A 21,727-nucleotide genomic window follows, 5' to 3' on the forward strand; every position below is an offset into this window, starting at 1 on the left:
TCCTCCAGCTCTTCCGGGGGGACCCCGAGGCGTTCCCAGGCCAGCCGAGAGACATAGTCTCTCCAACGTGTCCTGGGTCTCCCCCGGGGTCTCCTCCCAGTGGGACGTGCCCGGAACACCTCCCCAGGGAGGCGCCCAGGGGGCATCCTAACCAGATGCCCGAGCCACCTCATCTGACTCCTCTCAATGCGGAGGAGCAGCGGTTCTACTCCGAGCCCCTCCCGGATGACTGAGCTTCTCAACCTATCTCACCCTATCTCTAAGGGAGAGCCCAGACACCCTGCGGAGGAAACCCATTTCGGCCGCTTGTATTCGCGATCTTCTGGCTCAGCTCCCTCTTCACAGCGACGGGTCGGTGCAGATCCTGCAACACTGCAGGCGCCGCACCGATCCACCCGTCAATTTCCCGCTCCATTCGTCCGTCACTCGTGAACAAGACCCCGAGATACTTGAACTCCTCCTCTTGGGGAAGGATCTCATTCCCGACCCGGAGAGAGCATTCCACCCTTTTCCGGCTGAGAACCATAGTCTCGGATTTGGAGGTGCTGATTCTCATCCCAGCCGCTTCACACTCGGCTGCGAATCACTCCAGTGAGAGCTGAAGGTCACGGCCTGACGACGCTAACAGAACCACATCATCTGCAAAAAGCAGAGACCCGATTCTGAGGTCGCCAAATGGGACACCCTCAACGCCCTGGCTCCGCCTAGAAATTCTGTCCATAAAAGTTAGGAACAGAATCGGTGACAAAGGGCAGCCCTGACGGAGTCCAACTCTCACCGGAAACGTATCCGACTTACTGCCGGCAATGCGGACCAAACTCTGGCACCGGTCATACAGAGACCGAACGGCCCCTATGAAGGGGTCCGGCACTCCATATTCCCGGAGCACCCCCAACAGGACTCCACGAGGGACACGGTCGAACGCTTTCTCCAAGTCCACAAAACACATGTAGACTGGTTGGGCGAACTCCCATGCACCCTCCAGGATCCTGCCGAGGGTATAGAGCTGGTCCACTGTTCCACGGCCAGGACGAAAGCCACACTGCATCTCCTGAATCCGAGGCTCGATTATCCGACGGATCCTCCTCTCCAATACCCCCGAATAGACCTTACCAGGGAGGCTAAGGAGTTTGATACCCCTATAGTTGGAACACACCCTCCGGTCCCCCTTTTTAAAGAGGGGGACCACCACCCCAATCTGCCAGTCCAGAGGCACTGTCCCCGATGTCCACGCGATACTGCAGAGGCGTGTCAGCCAAGACAGCCCTACAACATCCAGAGCCTTGAGAAACTCAGGACGGACCTCATCCACCCCCGGGGCCTTGCCACCGAGGAGCTTTTTAACCACCTCGGCAACCTCAGCCCCAGAAATGGGAGGCCCCGTCTCCGAGATCTCCGACTCTGCCTCTTCCGAGCACGTGTTGGTAGGATTGAGGAGTTCCTCGAAGTACTCCCCCCACCGACTCACAACATCCCTAGTTGAGGTCAGCAAAGCCCCGTCCCCACTGTAAACAGTGTTGACTGTGAGCCGCTTCCCCCCCCCGAGACGCCGGATGGTGGACCAGAATCTTTTCGAGGCCGTCCGGAAATCGTTCTCCATGGTCTCACCGAACTCCTCCCAGGCCCGAGTTTTTGCCTCAGCAACCGCCGAAGCCGTGGCCCGTCTGGCCCGTCGGTACCTATCAGCTTCTTCCAGGGTCCCACTGGCCAAAAAGGCCCGATAGGACTCCTTCTTCAGCTTGACGGCTTCCCTCACCACTGGTGTCCACCAGCAGGTTCGAGGGTTGCCGCCACGACAGGCACCGACCACCTTACGGCCACAACTCCGACCAGCTGCCTCGGCAATGGAGTCACGGAACATGGCCCATTCGGACTCAATGTCCCCCACCTCAAATATGGTTGAAGCTCTGCCGGAGGTGGGAGTTAAAGCTCCTTCTGACGGGGGATTCTGACAAACGCTCCCAGCAGACCCTCACAATACGTTTGGGCCTGCCAGGTCTGATCGGCATCCTCCCCCACCAGCGGAGCCAACTCACCACCAGGTGGTGATCAGTTGACAGCTCCGCCCCTCTCTTCACCCGAGTGTCCAGGACATACGGCCGCAAGTCCGATGATACAACCACAAAGTCGATCATCGAACTGCGGCCAAGGGTGTCCTGGTGCCAAGTGCACATATGGACACCCTTATGCCTGAACATGGTGTTCGTTATGGACAGTCTATGACTGGCACAGAAGTCCAACAACATAACACCACTCTGATTCAGATCGGGGGGGCCGTTCCTCCCAATCACACCCCTCCAGGTCTCACTGTCATTGCCCACGTGAGCATTGAAGTCCCCCAGCAGAATGAGGGAGTCTCCGGTAGGAGCATTCTCCAGTGCCTCCCCCAGAGACTCCAAAAAGGGTAGGTACTCTGAACTGCTGTTTGGCGCATAGGCACAAACAACAGTCAGGACTCGTCCCCCCACCCAAGGCGGAGGGAGGCTACCCTCTCGTTCACTGGGGTAAACCCCAATGTACTGGCACACAGCCGGGGGGCAATAAGTATGCCCACACCTGCTCTGCGCCTCTCACCACGGGCAACTCCAGAGTGGAAGAGAGTCCAACCCCTCTCAAGAGTACTGGTTCCAGATCCCAAGCCGTGCGTCGAGGTGAGTCCGACTATATCTAACGGTCTGATGAAGTTTCAACAATAAACAACAAACTTTGTATTATGAGAAAGAACCAGACTCATTCTTTAGAATTCCGAAAATAAGCTCTATTTTACGAGTTATGCACGAATTCGGATTCTCCTATAAAACGAATTCCTTAACTCAAACCAAGTTAAGACTGCTTTGTCCTTCATATTTATTCATGTCTAATCAAATTTCAATGATAAACAACGTTGTACTTTTTAGAATGAGAAAGAACTTCTTCAGCAATAAGCATCTCTCGACAAATGACGAAATACAGATTTTGCTATAAAATTAATTGCTATCAGCCTGACTTAAAACTGTTTGTCTTCCTTATTTATCCACTTCAAATCAAGTTTAAACAATTAAAAAAATTTTGTAGTTTGAGAAAGAACAACTTAATCTTGAGCAATCAGTATAAAAAGAAGGTAAGCAAAGGTGCGAATGTCAAACCATACATGATCAAAACAGGGAGCGGAGGTGTTTGGCTGAGACAAGGTGTGAATGTCCACCCATAATTAATGAAAAGCGGGCAACAAGTAGGTTCGAATGCCCAACCATACATCATCAAAAGCAGGAGTGGATATGTTCGGCTACAAGAAGGTTTGAACGTCTGACCATAGTTTGTAAAAAGCGGGTAAGAAAAGGTTCGAATGCCCGAACATACACCATCAAAGGAGGGAGCGGAGGTGTTCCGCTGTAAGAAGGTGTTAATGTCCGACCATAGTTGGTAAAAAGCGGGTAAGAAAAGGTTAAAATACCCGACTGTACACAATCAGTAGCGGGTGCGGAGTTGTTCGGCTACTAAAAGGTGTGAAAGTCCGACCATGGTTTGTAAAAAGCGGGTAAGAAAAGGTGCGAATGCCCGAAAATGTATGATCAAAAGAGGGAGCGGAGGTGTTCGGCTGCAAGAAGGTGTGAATGTACACCCATAATTACTGAAAAATGGGTAAGAAAAGGTGCGAATGCCCAACTATACATAATCAAAAGCAGGAGTGGATGTGTTCGGCTCCAAGAAGGGTTGAATGTCTGACCATAGTTTGTAAAAAGCAGGTAAGAAAAGGTTTGACTGCCCGAACATAGACATTCAAAAGAGGGAGCGGAGGTGTTCCGTTGTAAGAAGGTGTGAATGTCCGACCATAGTTGGTAAAAAGCGGGTAAGAAAAGGTTAAAATACCCGACTGTACACAATCAATAGCGGGAGCGGAGTTGTTCGGCTACTAAAAGATGTGAAAGTCCGACTATGGTTTGTAAAAAGCGGGTAAGAAAAGGTGCGAATGCCCGAAAATGTATGATCAAAAGAGGGAGCGGAGGTGTTCGGCTGCAAGAAGGTGTGAATGTACACCCATAATTACTGAAAAATGGGTAAGAAAAGGTGCGAATGCCCAACTATACATAATCAAAAGCAGGAGTGGATGTGTTCGGCTCCAAGAAGGGTTGAATGTCTGACCATAGTTTGTAAAAAGCAGGTAAGAAAAGGTTTGACTGCCCGAACATACACCATCAAAAGAGGGAGCGGAGGTGTTCCGCTGTAAGAAGGTGTGAATGTCCGACCATAGTTGGTAAAAAGCGGGTAAGAAAAGGTTAAAATACCCGACTGTACACAATCAATAGCGGGAGCGGAGTTGTTCGGCTACTAAAAGATGTGAAAGTCCGACCATGGTTTGTAAAAAACGGGTAAGAAAAGGTGCGAATGCCCGACAATGTATGATCAAAAGAGGGAGCGGAGGTTTTTGGCTACAAGAAGGTTTGAATGTCCGACCATAGTTTGTAAAAAGAGGGTAAGAAAAGGTTCAAATGCCTGACAATACACCATCAAAAGCGGGAGCGGAGATGTTCCGCTGTAAGACGGTGTGAATGTCCGACCATAGTTGGTAAAAAGCGGGTAAGAAAAGGTTAAAATACCCGACTGTACACAATCAATAGCGGGAGCGGAGTTGTTCGGCTACAAGAAGGTGTGAAAGTCCAACCATGGTTTGTAAAAAGCTGCTAAGAAAAGGTTTGAATGCCCGAATATATACCATCAAAAGCGGAAGCGGAGGTGTTCGGCTGCAAGAAGGTGTGAACGTCCGACCAAAGTTTGTAAAAAGCAGTTAAGAAAAGGTTCGAATATCCAACCAAACATAATCAAAAGCGGGAGCAGAGCTGTTCGACTGCAAGTAGGTGTGAATGTCCAGCCATAATTACTCACAAACGGGTAAGAAAAGGTAGTATTGTCAGACCATACATGATCAAAACAGGGAGCTGAGGTGGTTCAGCACCAAGGTGTGAATGTCTGACTATAGTTTGTAAAAAGCGGGTAAGATAAGGTTCAAATGCCTGACTATACACCATCAAAAGCGGGAGCGGAGATGTTCCGCTGTAAGACGGTGTGAATGTCCGACCATAGTTGCTAAAAAGCGGGTAAGAAAAGGTTAAAATACCCGACTGTACACAATCAATAGCGGGAGCGGAGTTGTTCGGCTACAAGAAGGTGTGAAAGTCCAACCATCGTTTGTAAAAAGCTGGTAAGAAAAGGTTCGAATGCCCGAATATATACCATCAAAAGCGGAAGCGGAGGTGTTCGGCTGCAAGAAGGTGTGAACGTCCGACCAAAGTTGGCAAAAAGCAGTAAAGAAAAGGTTCGAATATCCAAACATAATTAAAAGCGAGAGAGATTGTGTTCAGCTATAAGTAGGTGTGAATATCCAGCCATAATTACTCACAAACGGGTAAGAAAATGTAGTATTGCCAGACCATACATGATCAAAACAGGGAGCGGAGGTGGTTTAGCTGCAAAAAGGGGTGAATGTCCAACTAAAGTTCAAATATATTAACAAAAGCGGGAGGAGAGGTCTTCGGATTAGAGTGGTTGAAATTTCCAACCATAATCTATAAAATGCGGTGAAAAAAAAAGGTGTGAAGGAATGAATTTTATAGCGAAATCCGAAATCATGCATAACTCCGCAAAAGGAACGTATTGCTCAACCAAAGGGATGCTTCTTTCTCATTCAGGGTAATATGAGGAACTTTATGCTTGATACATTTTAGACATGGATAACTATGAAGGACAAAGCAGGTTTGAGCAAAGCAATTCATTTTATAGGAAAATCTGAAATCGTGCAGGACTCATGAAAGTAAGCTTATTCTCGGATTCCTGATCCTCCAGTGTTGCTCTTTCCTATACTGCAAAATACAGCCTTGTTCTTTGTTGAAATCGATATAGACATTGACAAATATGAAGGACAAAGCAGTTTCCACTTTGTTTGAGTGAAGGAATTAATTTTATAGCAAAATCCCAAATCAAGCAGAACGTATGAAAATAAGCGTGTTTTCGGATTCCTGATCCTTCAGTGTTGCTATTTCTTCTACTGCAAAATACAATGTTGGTCTTTGTTGAAGTCGATCTAGACATTGATAAATATGAAGGACAAAGCAGTTTTAACTTGGTTTGAGTGAAGGAATTCATTTTATACATAAAATCCCAAATCATGCAGAACGTATGAAAATAAGCTTATTCTCGGATTCCTGATCCTTCAGTGTTGCTCTTTCTTCTACTGCAAAATCCAGTGTTGTTCTTTGTTGAAGTCAATCTAGACATTGATAAATATGAAGGACAAAGCAGTTTTCACTTGGTTTGAGTGAAGGATTTGCAGCTGAAAACCTCCCGCTCCCGCTTTTGATTGTGTATAGTCGGGCTTTCGAGCCTTTTCTTACCCGGTTTTAGAAATTATGGATGGACATTCAGACCTTGCAGCCGAAGACCTCCACTCCCTCTTTTGATCATACATTGTCGGGCATTCGCACCTTGTCTTACCCGCTTTTTACAAACTATAGTCAGACATTCACACCTTGCAGCTGAACCACCTCAGCTCCCTGTTTTGATCATGTATGGTCTGACAATACTACCTTTTCTTACCCGTTTGTGAGTAATTATGGCTGGACATTCACACCTACTTGCAGTCGAACAGCTCTGCTCCCGCTTTTGATTATGTTTGGTTGGATATTCGAACCTTTTCTTAACTGCTTTTTACAAACTTTGGTCGGACGTTCACACCTTCTTGCAGCCGAACACTTCCGCTTCCGCTTTTGATGGTATATATTCGGGCATTCGAACCTTTTCTTACCAGCTTTTTACAAACCATGGTCGGACTTTCACACCTTCTTGTAGCCAAACAACTCCGCTCCCGCTATTGATTGTGTACAGTCGGGTATTTTAACCTTTTCTTACCCGCTTTTTACCAACTATGGTCGGACATTTACACCTTCTTACAGCGGTACACCTCCGCTCCCTCTTTTGATGGTCTATGTTCGGGCATTCGAACCTTTTCTTACCCGCTTTTTACAAACTATGGTCGGACATTCAAACCTTCTTGTAGCCGAACACATCCACTCCTGCTTTTGATGATGTATGGTTGGGCATTTTCACCTTTTCTTACCCATTTTTCAGTAATTATGGGTGGACATTCACACCTTCTTGCAGCTGAACAACTCCTCTCCCGCTTATGATCATGTGCGGTTTGATATTCGAAAATTTTCTTTCATGTTTTAAAGCAATTATTGATGGACATTCAAATCTTCTTGTAGCCGAACACATCCACTCCTGCTTTTGATTATGTATAGTTGGGCATTCGCACCTTTTCTTACCCATTTTTCAGTAATTATGGGTGTACATTCACACCTTCTTGCAGCCGAACACCTCCGCTCCCTCTTTTGATCATACATTTTCGGGCATCAGCACCTTTTCTTACCCGCTTTTTACAAACCATGGTCGGACTTTCACACCTTTTAGTAGCCGAACAACTCCGCACCCGCTACTGATTGTGTACAGTCGGGTATTTTAACCTTTTCTTACCCGTTTTTTACCAACTACGGTCGGACATTCCCACCTTCTTACAGCGGAACACCTCCGCTCCCTCCTTTGATGGTGTATGTTCGGGCATTCGAACCTTTTCTTACCCGCTTTTTACAAACTATGGTCAGACGTTCAAACCTTCTTGTAGCCGAACATATCCACTCCTGCTTTTGATGATGTATGGTTGGGTATTCGAACCTACTTGTTGCCCGCTTTTCATTAATTATGGGTGGACATTCACACCTTGTCTCAGCCAAACACCTCCGCTCCCTGTTTTGATTATGTATGGTTTGACATTCGCACCTTTGCTTACCCTCTTTTTATACTGATTGCTCAAGATTAAGTTGTTCTTTCTCAAACTACAAAATTTTTTTAATTGTTGAAACTTGATTTGAAGTGGATAAATAAGGAAGACAAACAGTTTTAAGTCAGGCTGATAGCAATTAATTTTATAGCAAAATCTGTATTTCGTCATTTGTCGAGAGATGCTTATTGCTGAAGAATTTCTTTCTCATTCTACAAAGTACAACGTTGTTTATCATTGAAACTTGATTAGACATGAATAAATATGAAGGACAAAGCAGTCTTAACTTGGTTTGAGTTAAGGAATTCGTTTTATAGGAGAATCCGAATTCGTGCATAACTCGTAAAATAGAGCTTATTTTCGGATTCCTGAAGAATGAGTCTGGTTCTTTCTCATAATACAAAGTTTGTTGTTTATTGTTGAAACTTCATCAGACCGTTAGATATAGTCGGACTCATCTCGACGCACGGCTTGGGATCTGGAACCAGTACTCTTGAGAGGGGTTGGACTCTCTTCCACTCTGGAGTTGCCCGTGGTGAGAGGCGCAGAGCAGGTGTGGGCATACTTATTGCCCCCCGGCTGTGTGCCAGTACATTGGGGTTTACCCCAGTGAACGAGAGGGTAGCCTCCCTCCGCCTTGGGTGGGGGGACTAGTCCTGACTGTTGTTTGTGCCTATGCGCCAAACAGCAGTTCAGAGTACCTACCCTTTTTGGAGTCTCTGGGGGAGGCACTGGAGAATGCTCCTACCGGAGACTCCCTCATTCTGCTGGGGGACTTCAATGCTCACGTGGGCAATGACAGTGAGACCTGGAGGGGTGTGATTGGGAGGAACGGCCCCCCCGATCTGAATCAGAGTGGTGTTATGTTGTTGGACTTCTGTGCCAGTCATAGACTGTCCATAACGAACACCATGTTCAGGCATAAGGGTGTCCATATGTGCACTTGGCACCAGGACACCCTTGGCCGCAGTTCGATGATCGACTTTGTGGTTGTATCATCGGACTTGCGGCCGTATGTCCTGGACACTCGGGTGAAGAGAGGGGCGGAGCTGTCAACTGATCACCACCTGGTGGTGAGTTGGCTCCGCTGGTGGGGGAGGATGCCGATCAGACCTGGCAGGCCCAAACGTATTGTGAGGGTCTGCTGGGAGCGTTTGTCAGAATCCCCCGTCAGAAGGAGCTTTAACTCCCACCTCCGGCAGAGCTTCAACCATATTTGAGGTGGGGGACATTGAATGGGCCATGTTCCGTGACTCCATTGCCGAGGCAGCTGGTCGGAGTTGTGGCCGTAAGGTGGTCGGTGCCTGTCGTGGCGGCAACCCTCGAACCTGCTGGTGGACACCAGTGGTGAGGGAAGCCGTCAAGCTGAAGAAGGAGTCCTATCGGGCCTTTTTGGCCAGTGGAACCCTGGAAGAAGCTGATAGGTACCGACGGGCCAGACGGGCCGCGGCTTCGGCGGTTGCTGAGGCAAAAACTCGGGCCTGGGAGGAGTTCGGTGAGACCATGGAGAACGATTTCCGGACGGCCTCGAAAAGATTCTGGTCCACCATCCGGCGTCTCAGGGGGGGGAAGCGGCTCACAGTCAACACTGTTTACAGTGGGGACGGGGCTTTGCTGACCTCAACTCGGGATGTTGTGAGTCGGTGGGGGGAGTACTTCGAGGAACTCCTCAATCCTACCAACACGTGCTCGGAAGAGGCAGAGTCGGAGAGCTCGGAGACGGGGCCTCCCATTTCTGGGGCTGAGGTTGCCGAGGTGGTTAAAAAGCTCCTCGGTGGCTATGCCCCGGGGGTGGATGAGGTCCGTCCTGAGTTTCTCAAGGCTCTGGATGTTGTAGGGCTGTCTTGGCTGACACGCCTCTGCAGTATCGCGTGGACATCGGGGACAGTGCCTCTGGACTGGCAGATTGGGGTGGTGGTCCCCCTCTTTAAAAAGGGGGACCGGAGGGTGTGTTCCAACTATAGGGGTATCACACTCCTCAGCCTCCCTGGTAAGATCTATTCGGGGGTATTGGAGAGGAGGATCCGTCGGATAATCGAGCCTCGGATTCAGGAGATGCAGTGTGGCTTTCGTCCTGGCCGTGGAACAGTGGACCAGCTCTATACCCTCGGCAGGATCCTGGAGGGTGCATGGGAGTTCGCCCAACCAGTCTACATGTGTTTTGTGGACTTGGAGAAAGCGTTCGACCGTGTCCCTCGTGGAGTCATGTGGGGGGTACTCCGGGAATATGGAGTGCCGGACCCCTTCATAGGGGCCGTTCGGTCTCTGTATGACCGGTGCCAGAGTTTGGTCCGCATTGCCGGCAGTAAGTCGGATACGTTTCTGGTGAGAGTTGGACTCCGTCAGGGCTGCCCTTTGTCACCGATTCTGTTCCTAACTTTTATGGACAGAATTTCTAGGCGGAGCCAGGGCGTTGAGGGTGTCCCATTTGGCGACCTCAGAATCGGGTCTCTGCTTTTTGCAGATGATGTGGTTCTGTTAGCGTTGTCAGGCCGTGACCTTCAGCTCTCACTGGAGTGATTCGCAGCCGAGTGTGAAGCGGCTGGGATGAGAATCAGCACCTCCAAATCCGAGACTATGGTTCTCAGCCGGAAAAGGGTGGAATGCTCTCTTCGGGTCGGGAATGAGATCCTTCCCCAAGAGGAGGAGTTCAAGTATCTCGGGGTCTTGTTCACGAGTGACGGACGAATGGAGCGGGAGATTGACGGGCGGATCGGTGCGGCGCCTGCAGTGTTGCAGGCTCTGCACCGACCCGTCGCTGTGAAGAGGGAGCTGAGCCAGAAGGCGAAGCTCTCTACTTACTGGTCAATCTGCGTTCCCATCCTCACCTATGGTCACGAGTTGTGGGTAGTGACCGAAAGAACAAGATCGCGAATACAAGCGGCCGAAATGGGTTTCCTCCGCAGGGTGTCTGGGCTCTCCCTTAGAGATAGGGTGAGAAGCTCAGTCATCCGGGAGGGGCTCGGAGTAGAACCGCTGCTCCTCCGCATTGAGAGGAGTCAGATGAGGTGGCTCGGGCATCTGGTTAGGATGCCCCCTGGGCGCCTCCCTGGGGAGGTGTTCCGGGCACGTCCCACTGGGAGGAGACCCCGGGGGAGACCCAGGACACGTTGGAGAGACTATGTCTCTCGGCTGGCCTGGGAACGCCTCGGGGTCCCCCCGGAAGAGCTGGAGGAAGTGGCCGGGGACAGAGACGTCTGGGTTTCTCTGCTCAAGCTGCTGCCCCCGCGACCCGACCCCCGGATAAGCGGCAGATGATGGATGGATTGATGGATATATCCTCCACCAACCAGACTTACAACCCCCGACTAGGGTAGCAGAATTTCTAAGCATCTGTACCCCAAAACTACTATCAAAAATATATAAATTATTGTCTAAGATAGATGACGTGATGTAGTGGATGGGGCCACGTAGGTGGTCCCCTTTGGTTGCACTCTGCAGTTCCCTGCCCCTGTTTTAATTACACCTTAGACATTACTACTTATCAAACACACTCACACACACACATTAGGTCTTGGGGGATGGTTACACTGAGTGGCATCTGGTGGGCGGGGCTCTTTGGGTATGTAGGCTGCCCAGAGTGCCGCGCTCCCAGTTCTACAAGTTTGGCTGCCCCTCAATTTTAATTGCTCACTATTAGAAAATATTGAAGAGCCAGAAGGGTGAGGGGAGGGGTCTTCTTCGCACACCCCTGCTTCCTGGTGTCTGCTCGGGGCAGGAGGGGCCAGGAGGATTAATTAATTTTTCTGCTGGTTCGGGGTCTGTGGTGGCTGGGGGGTTGCTGGCCTCCTGGTGTGCCCGCTGCACTACACCCCAGCAGAGTCGAGGGAGGTAGGATGTGTGGATGTGTGGATGTATGGGACGTGAAAGTGTGTGTGGTAATGATTGGGCCTGGATCTGGGACTTGCTGTCGCCTGGCCTGCCTGTGTTTCTCCCGATGGGGCATCAGCGTTGCCTCTCCCCACTGCTCGCGACTTCACCCACCTGTGGGCACGTCTTGACTCCCAGGGCACTTGGCCAGGGGCAATGGGGCAGGCGCTGACCCACTTTGTGGCTGTCTGGGGCGCTTGGCCCTCCTGGGTATTGGGTGGGGCCTCTGCCGGGGGGTTTGGGGGCGCTCGGGCTCCTGGGGCCCAGGTCCCGGAGTGCCTCTGCCCTATGCTTATGGGGGCTCTTTCCGGGGGCTTCCTCTGCAGTCTTCTGGGTGGATGCGTGGTTGCCCCTGCGGTGGGCTGCCTGGGTTCTGTGCTCTGTGGGGGCTGCTGGTGGCCTGGGTCTAGTGGCCCTCTCTGCCTGCTTCTGATTGCTTGGGGGGGGGCTGTGGATTGTGGCCCTGTACGCTTATACACTCATAACTAAGCACGGTTATCATGTAGGTCCTGTGCCATGGGTGTTGCATGTTCTCACACACACACACACACACACATTCATTAGTCCAGTAGCATGGTCACTAAGCAGTTGATGTATTATCATGTCGTCTCAGGTCATCTATATCCACAGCTGTGTTGTATGCGATTGCCGCTTCTTGTGCTTGTTTTTGTTTGTTTGTGTGTTTGTTTTTTCTCTGCTTGTCTGCTTTCAGGTGCTCCTGGTGGCGCTAAGGCTGGATTCCCCTCATAGGCTATGGATTGTTGTCTGTTTTGTTTTTTACAGGTGTAGCAGCTGGTTGTCTGGTTTTTGTTTCTATTTTTGTTCTGTTTCCTCTTCTTTCCTCTTCTTCTTTCCTTGTCCCCCGGTCCGGTTCAGTTCAGTTCATGTCATATATTGTAAACAGAAATAAATAAATGGGCATCAAGGGGAGCTTTACATTTATAAAACTTCCCTTGGCAAAACAAATCTGTTTGGCATCAAAGGTATTCAGACTACAATTCTTCTGACATAATGCTGAACAGGACAAGGGGAAAAAAAAGTAAAGAAGACAGTTCTGCCGAAAGCCAGGGATAGACCTGTTCTAAGTTCTATACTTTTTAAAATGGGCGTGTTTATCAACTATGGAATTAGAAGATTTACAAAAATGGTCAAGTGCTAGATCTTCATCTGGGATTTTAACAGTGTCATATAACTATTCAACAGATCAGTTAAAAAAAAGCCTGCTCATGGAGATGTTTCAGGATCTGGATACCAAGCGTGGACCTAATGTTTTCATTTTTGCAATTCTGATACAGGCTATTGAGCAGTGATAACTAACACCAAGTTCAAATACTGCAGATTTTCTACCTTTGATTTGTTAAGATTGAGCCAATCAGGGACAACCTTGAAGGATCTCTTTGGTTTTGTAGGATCAGTAATTACCTGAGAAAGGTTGATATTGGTACACACCTTTTTTAAATGATCAGAGGCAGAGTTCAACTTGTTTAAATTAAAATTGCCACACAGAGATTGGGTTTAGGCCACATGCACACAGAATGACATCAACAAATATAAGAATTTTGAATATATGTAGAGGAATGATACTTTGAAATGTGCTCATTGCGGAGTTATGATCAGTTGAGTAATGAAGGTTGAACTATTCTGGGAAAGAGGTTCTATTCCCAGCATCATGATGGACACTCCTGATATAGAAGGTTTCGCTAACGCATTGGAATTGTTTTACTATTTTCATATGCATGTGCAATGAAGAATTGCTTGCTGCTGATAAATGCAAAGAAGAACAGCTTACACATAGATGCTCACATATAGGCTGCTGAATGCAATGAAGACCTGCTTATCAAGTAAAGTTCAATGTCAATGTGTAATATTCAATTAGGATTTGCAAAACAGTGAAGTTAAACAATGAATGGGTCCATAGTTGGTATGAGAAGACTACAGGAATATTTACCTGGGTGTACGTTCAAACAGAGATGAGAAAATTGCGATAAATAATTGTTTGTTTGTTTGTTAGTATGTATAGGAATGTTATGTGTATAAACTGTGTTGAGTTATAGTTACTCAGTAGTGTCTCAGTGAAACAACCGACGGGGGAAGCCTTGCGGTGACAACAAAAGCAGTGTTTTACTGATCAGTCAAGTTGCTCCAGTGTACTCCATACAAACTGGTTGGCTACTGAAGGGATAGAAAATGGGGAATACTTGTTTTAAAGCAAACAAGGAATTAGATGGGAAAAATACATGTTTTAACGGGACCCAGACAATATTAAATACTCAGACAGATGGGAGAAGAAGTCTAGTTTTGTAGGAAATCACAAAATTATTACATAGAATTAGTGAAATCAATTGAAGAATGCCTTTCTGAAGAGCTGTTTACCACAGATGAGCAGCTTTGCGACCAAGCACATTGTAGATCGCTTTACTGCCAAAATGATCTAATTTAATGGATTGGTTTAGACATGCATAACAGCATTTTAAGAACAAAGAGAGAAACAAAAAGGGACAACGCTTCATGGTGGAAGGTGATGTATAAATAACTGTGTATATGATGAAGGGGGTGGCAACACCCATTCCGAAATCCCGCCATTCCGACATCCCGCTATTCCGACATCCCACCATTCCGACATCCCACCATTCCGACATACCACCATTCCGACATGCAAACGTCCCACCATTCCGACATCCCACCATTGCGACATCCCGCTATTCTGACGTTCAAATGTCCCACCATTCCGACAAGGCTTTCCGTATAAGGAAATGTGTGTTACTCAACAGGTGAGTCCCTTCTTTCTGTTCATGCAATTTATATGTTTAACACATGTTTATAGACAAGCGTTATTAAAAACACAAAGTCTCGGCAACTGGAGGAGGAGAAGCAGTCCGTGGTGGTTTTCAATCACACACTCCAATGCCACTTGTTTCAACTTCCGAAAATTTAATCCAGGAAAAAAAGGCTTATAAACATGGACCAAAACGGCTCCATAACACGCACAAGAATCCAAAAGAAACGAAAGTTAACTAAAAGAAAGCAAATAAACAGTATGAAGTGGTCAAAATTGGTTTTACGCATGCCTATGTGCGTCTGGCACATGCGTCTTCGGGCTCTCCCACGTTGGTTTGTGGATGAAAGCTATATGTTCAGCTGTAATGTCATGTAAAAACAATCTCTACATGACATTTACTCCCAGGTGTGACCAGTTAGGTCCTTAAGATATCAACAGGCTGTATAAAGCTACAACCGTTGCGGCTGTGTGTTTGTGCCAAATGCGCAAAACCCATCCGCGCTTCCCAAAATTGGAGTGAGTACTCATAAATCACGTGAATAACATGAATAAACGTTTTTACTGCATTTTGTTGTGTTTTATACGTTCTATGCTGTCATTTCTCTCTTCTCCTATTGGCAAGGCAAGGCAGAGTGCTCGCAACTGTGTCCTGTGCAGTAGCCGTGATATCTGTAATTGCAATTATTACTTTTGCATATGATGACAGCGTGCAAAAGACGCATGGGCTCTGTGGAGAGCTCCGCTCCAGCTGGCTGCTGTGACAGCTCACTGACACTGTATTTCTGCTTTATCAGTTTCAGTCTCGCCAGAGTTACATTAATATCTGTATTTTTATATTTGAAATTCAGGGGATTTTGATAATAGATTATTAAAGTTTGTTTGCGAGGCTGTGGCCTCTGCATGTGTAAAGCTTGTGCGCCAAACTTTAGGGCGTATTTGCGCCGGCATATCATTAGTGCAAAATGTTTTGGGTAAAAAATAGGCTATTAAAAGGAACTGTCGGAATGGCGGTATGTTAAAAAAAAAAAAAAAACATACCGCCATTCCGACCATATGAGGAAAAAAGTGTCGGAATGGTGGGACGTTTGATAAAAAATTAAGTGTCGCCATTCCGACAATTGGAGACCCATGTCGGAATGGCGAGATGTCGGAATGGTAGCATGTAACCATGATGAAGGAGAGACCATTTGAGCAGCACAGCCATTTCGCAGCACAGGGACAGCAATCCAAGTTACAGGATCTCCCACGTGGTATCACCTGTCACATTGTGTCAAGGCATCAAAAGAAGAAAAAATCACCAAACTCAAGGACAAAAAGACAAAGACTCTGGTGAACGAAGACAGAGGACTGACAAACCAGAAATACAAAAGGATTCTCGATATCAAGATCCAGAAGAAGAGGCTAACAATGCCACGAACACTTACGATGCTGGGAATGATGCCAGCAATGAACAGAGAAGAAGATTCAGTGTCATCAATCTGCATTACGTGCCTCTAATGAGGGGGTGAATATAGAATCCTCAACGATTACAACGTCTCTGGGAACTGTGACAACAACAAGGTTTAAACCATTTTGATATATATTGTAACCTATTGTCTAAGGAATAGTGCTGAAAATGAGGTAAATCTAATCCACCACTGTCCTTGGTCTTCTGTAGGGTTTTTAAACTAATACGTGGTGGTTTGTTTTTCCACAGAAATTTGGAGATGCATGAATCTAGTGACTTAAACCAAGTAGCAGATGGTTTTATGGGGATCATTGAGAACAAATAGTTAACTTTTGGTAGTATCATCATTTTAATGGATGTAACTCTCCCCATAAGTGATATAGGTAAGGACTTCCAACGAGAGATCGTCCTCTACTGTCTTTAATAATTGCACATAATTTAGCTTTGTTAGCTCTGAGAGCCTGGAGGAAATGTTTATGCCTAAATATCTAATATTTCCTGACTGTAAAGTGATCGCAGGTATATTATGGACCCTACAGTTAATGGGCAGAACTGTGGTCTTAGACCAGTTGATAGAGTAGTCAGAAAGTGCTGAGAATTTATTTATGAGTGTGATCGTGTGACTGAGAGACGTCTGTGAGTTCTGAAGGAAAAGTAATACATCATCAGCATAAAGACTTATTTTATGCTCAATATTTTGGGATTAATTACTCACAAACGGGTAAGAAAAGGTAGTATTGCCAGACCATACATGATCAAAACAGGGAGCGGAGGTGGTTCAGCTGCAAGGTGTGAATGTCTGACTATAGTTTGTAAAAAGCGGGTAAGACAAGGTGCGAATGCCCGACAATGTATGATCAAAAATGGGAGTGGAGGTCTTCGGCTGCAAGGTCTGAATGTCCAACCATAATTTCTAAAAACCGGGTAAGAAAAGGCTCGAAAGCCCGACTATACACAATCAAAAGCTGGAGCGGGAGGTTTTCAGCTGCAAATCCTTCACTCAAACCAAGTGAAAACTGCTTTGTCCTTCATATTTATCAATGTCTAGATCGACTTCAACAAAGAACAACATTGTACTTTGCAGTAAAGAAAGAGCAAATCAAAAGTTGTAGGAATCCGAGAATAAGCTTATTTTCATGAGTTCTGCACGATTATTGATTTTACTATAAATGAATGCCTTCACTCAAACTATGTTAAAACTGCTTTGTCCTTCATATTTATCAATGTCTAGATTGACTTCAACAAAGAACAACACTGGATTTTGCAGTAGAAGAAAGAGCAACACTGAAGGATCAGTAATCCGAGAATAAGCTTATTTTCATACGTTCTGCATGATTTGGGATTTTATGTATAAAATGAATTCCTTCACTCAAACCAAGTTAAAACTGCTTTGTCCTTCATATTTATCAATGTCTAGATCGACTTCAACAAAGAACAACATTGTTTTTTGCAGTAGAAGAAAAAGCAACACTGAAGGATCAGGAATCCGAGAATAAGCTTCTTTTCATACGTTCTGCATGATTTGGGATTTTATGTATAAAATTAATTCCTTCACTCAAACCAAGTGAAAACTGCTTTGTCCTTCATATTTATCAATGTCTAGATTTACTTCAACAAAGAACAACATTGTATTTTGCAGTAGTAGAAAGAGCAACACTGAAGGATCAGGAATCCGAGAATAAGCTTATTTTCATACGTTCTGCATGATTTGGGATTTTATGTATAAAATGAATTCCTTTACTCAAACTATGTTCAAACTGCTTTGTCCTTCATATTTATCAATGTCTAGATTGACTTCAACAAAGAACAACATTGTATTTTGCAGTAGAAGAAATAGCAACACTGAAGGATCAGGAATCCGAAAACAAGCTTATTTTCATACGTTCTGCATGATTTGGGATTTTGCTATAAAATTAACACCTCCGCTTCCGCTTTTGATGGTATATATTCGGGCATTCGAACCTTTTCTTACCAGCTTTTTACAAACGATGGTTGGACTTTCACACCTTCTTGTAGCCGAACAACTCCGCTCCCGCTATTGATTGTGTACAGTCGGGTATTTTAACCTTTTCTTACCCGCTTTTTACCAACTATGGTCGGACATTCAAACCTTCTTGTAGCCGAAAACCTCTGCTCCCTCTTTTGATTATACATTGTCGGGCATTCGCACCTTATCTTACCCGCTTTTTACAAACTATAGTCAGACATTCACACCTTGGTGCTGAACCACCTCCGCTCCCTGTTTTGATCATGTATGGTCTGGCAATACTACCTTTTCTTACCCGTTTGTGAGTAATTAATCCCAAAATATTGAGCATAAAATAAGTCTTTATGCTGATGATGTATTACTTTTCCTTCAGAACTCACAGACGTCTCTCAGTCACATGATCACACTCATAAATAAATTCTCAGCACTTTCTGACTACTCTATCAACTGGTCTAAGACCACAGTTCTGCCCATTAACTGTAGGGTCCATAATATACCTGCGATCACTTTACAGTCAGGAAATATTAGATATTTAGGCATAAACATTTCCTCCAGGCTCTCAGAGCTAACAAAGCTAAATTATGTGCAATTATTAAAGACAGTAGAGAACGATCTCTCGTTGGAAGTCCTTACCTATATCACTTATGGGGAGAGTTACATCCATTAAAATGATGATACTACCAAAAGTTAACTATTTGTTCTCAATGATCCCCATAAAACCATCTGCTACTTGGTTTAAGTCACTAGATTCATGCATCTCCAAATTTCTGTGGAAAAACAAACCACCACGTATTAGTTTAAAAACCCTACAGAAGACCAATTACAGTGGTGGATTAGATTTACCTCATTTTCAGCACTATTCCTTAGACAATAGGTTACAATATATATCAAAATGGTTTAAACCTTGTTGTTGTCACAGTTCCCAGAGACGTTGTAATCGTTGAGGATTCTATATTCACCCCCTCATTAGAGGCACGTAATGCAGATTGATGACACTGAATCTTCTTCTCTGTTCATTGCTGGCATCATTCCCAGCATCGTAAGTGTTCGTGGCATTGTTAGCCTCTTCTTCTGGATCTTGATATCGAGAATCCTTTTGTATTTCTGGTTTGTCAGTCCTCTGTCTTCGTTCACCGGAGTCTTTGTCTTTTTGTCCTTGAGTTTGGTGATTTTTTCTTCTTTTGATGCCTTGACACAATGTGACAGGTGATACCACGTGGGAGATCCTGTAACTTGGACTGCTGTCCCTGTGCTGCGAAATGGCTGTGCTGCTCAAATGGTCTCTCCTTCATCATGGTTACATGCTGCCATTCCGACATCTCGCCATTCCGACATGGGTCTCCAATTGTCGGAATGGCGACACTTAATTTTTTATCAAACGTCCCACCATTCCGACACTTTTTTCCTCCTATGGTCGGAATGGCGGTATGTTTTTTTTTTTTTTTAACATACTGCCATTCCGACAGTTCCTTTTAATAGCCTATTTTTTACCCAAAACATTTTGCACTAATGATATGCCGGCGCAAATACGCCCTAAAGTTTGGCGCACAAGCTTTGCACATGCAGAGGCCACAGCCTCGCAAACAAACTTTAATAATCTATTATCAAAATCCCCTGAATTTCAAATATAAAAATACAGATATTAATGTAACTCTGGCGAGACTGAAACTGATTAAGCAGAAATACAGTGTCAGTGAGCTGTCACAGCAGCCAGCTGGAGCGGAGCTCTCCACAGAGCCCATGCGTCTTTTGCACGCTGTCATCATATGCAAAAGTAATAATTGCAATTACAGATATCACGGCTACTGCACAGGACACAGTTGCGAGCACTCTGCCTTGCCTTGCCAATAGGAGAAGAGAGAAATGACAGCATAGAACGTATAAAACACAACAAAATGCAGTAAAAACGTTTATTCATGTTATTCACGTGATTTATGAGTACTCACTCCAATTTTGGGAAGCGCGGATGGGTTTTGCGCATTTGGCACAAACACACAGCCGCAACGGTTGTAGCTTTATACAGCCTGTTGATATCTTAAGGACCTAACTGGTCACACCTGGGAGTAAATGTCATGTAGAGATTGTTTTTACATGACATTACAGCTGAACATATAGCTTTCATCCACAAACCAATGTGGGAGAGCCCGAAGACGCATGTGCCAGACGCACATAGGCATGCGTAAAACAAATTTTGACCACTTCATACTGTTTATTTGCTTTCTTTTAGTTAACTTTCGTTTCTTTTGGATTCTTGTGCGTGTTATGGAGCCGTTTTGGTCCATGTTTGTAAGCCTTTTTTTCCTGGATTAAATTTTCGGAAGTTGAAACAAGTGGCATTGGAGTGTGTGATTGAAAACCACCGCGGACTGCTTCTCCTCCTCCAGTTGCCGAGACTTTGTGTTTTTAATAACGCTTGTCTATAAACATGTTAAACATATAAATTGCATGAACAGAAAGAAGGGACTCACCTGTTGAGTAACACACATTTCCTTATACGAAAAGCCTTGTCGGAATGGTGGGACATTTGAACGTCAGAATAGCGGGATGTCGCAATGGTGGGATGTCGGAATGGTGGGACGTTTGCATGTCGGAATGGTGGTATGTCGGAATGGTGGTATGTCGGAATGGTGGGATGTCGGAATAGCGGGATGTCGGAATGGCGGGATTTCGGAATGGGTGTTGCCACCCCCTTCATCATATACACAGTTATTTATACATCACCTTCCACCATGAAGCGTTGTCCCTTTTTGTTTCTCTCTTTGTTCTTAAAATGCTGTTATGCATGTCTAAACCAATCCATTAAATTAGATCATTTTGGCAGTAAAGCGATCTACAATGTGCTTGGTCGCAAAGCTGCTCATCTGTGGTAAACAGCTCTTCAGAAAGGCATTCTTCAATTGATTTCACTAATTCTATGTAATAATTTTGTGATTTCCTACAAAACTACACTTCTTCTCCCATCTGTCTGAGTATTTAATATTGTCTGGGTCCCGTTAAAACATGTATTTTTCCCATCTAATTCCTTGTTTGCTTTAAAACAAGTATTCCCCATTTTCTATCCCTTCAGTAGCCAACCAGTTTGTATGGAGTACACTGGAGCAACTTGACTGATCAGTAAAACACTGCTTTTGTTGTCACCGCAAGGCTTCCCCCGTCGGTTGTTTCACTGAGACACTACTGAGTAACTATAACTCAACACAGTTTATACACATAACATTCCTATACATACTAACAAACAAACAAACAATTATTTATCGCAATTTTCTCATCTCTGTTTGAACGTACACCCAGGTAAATATTCCTGTAGTCTTCTCATACCGACTATGGACCCATTCATTGTTTAACTTCACTGTTTTGCAAATCCTAATTGAATATTACACATTGACATTGAACTTTACTTGATAAGCAGGTCTTCATTGCATTCAGCAGCCTATATGTGAGCATCTATGTGTAAGCTGTTCTTCTTTGCATTTATCAGCAGCAAGCAATTCTTCATTGCACATGCATATGAAAATAGTAAAACAATTCCAATGCGTTAGCGAAACCTTCTATATCAGGAGTGTCCATCATGATGCTGGGAATAGAACCTCTTTCCCAGAATAGTTCAACCTTCATTACTCAACTGATCATAACTCCGCAATGAGCACATTTCAAAGTATCATTCCTCTACATATATTCAAAAATCTATGTGTAAATGTTTAATATTTCTTATATTTGTTGATGTCATTCTGTGTGCATGTGGCCTAAACCCAATCTCTGTGTGGCAATTTTAATTTAAACAAGTTGAACTCTGCCTCTGATCATTTAAAAAAGGTGTGTACCAATATCAACCTT

The sequence above is a fragment of the Leuresthes tenuis genome, unplaced genomic scaffold, assembly GCF_036924035.1.
Source record: "Leuresthes tenuis unplaced genomic scaffold, fLeuTen1.0.hap1 SCAF_8, whole genome shotgun sequence".
In the NCBI taxonomy this organism is placed as follows: domain Eukaryota; kingdom Metazoa; phylum Chordata; class Actinopteri; order Atheriniformes; family Atherinopsidae; genus Leuresthes; species Leuresthes tenuis.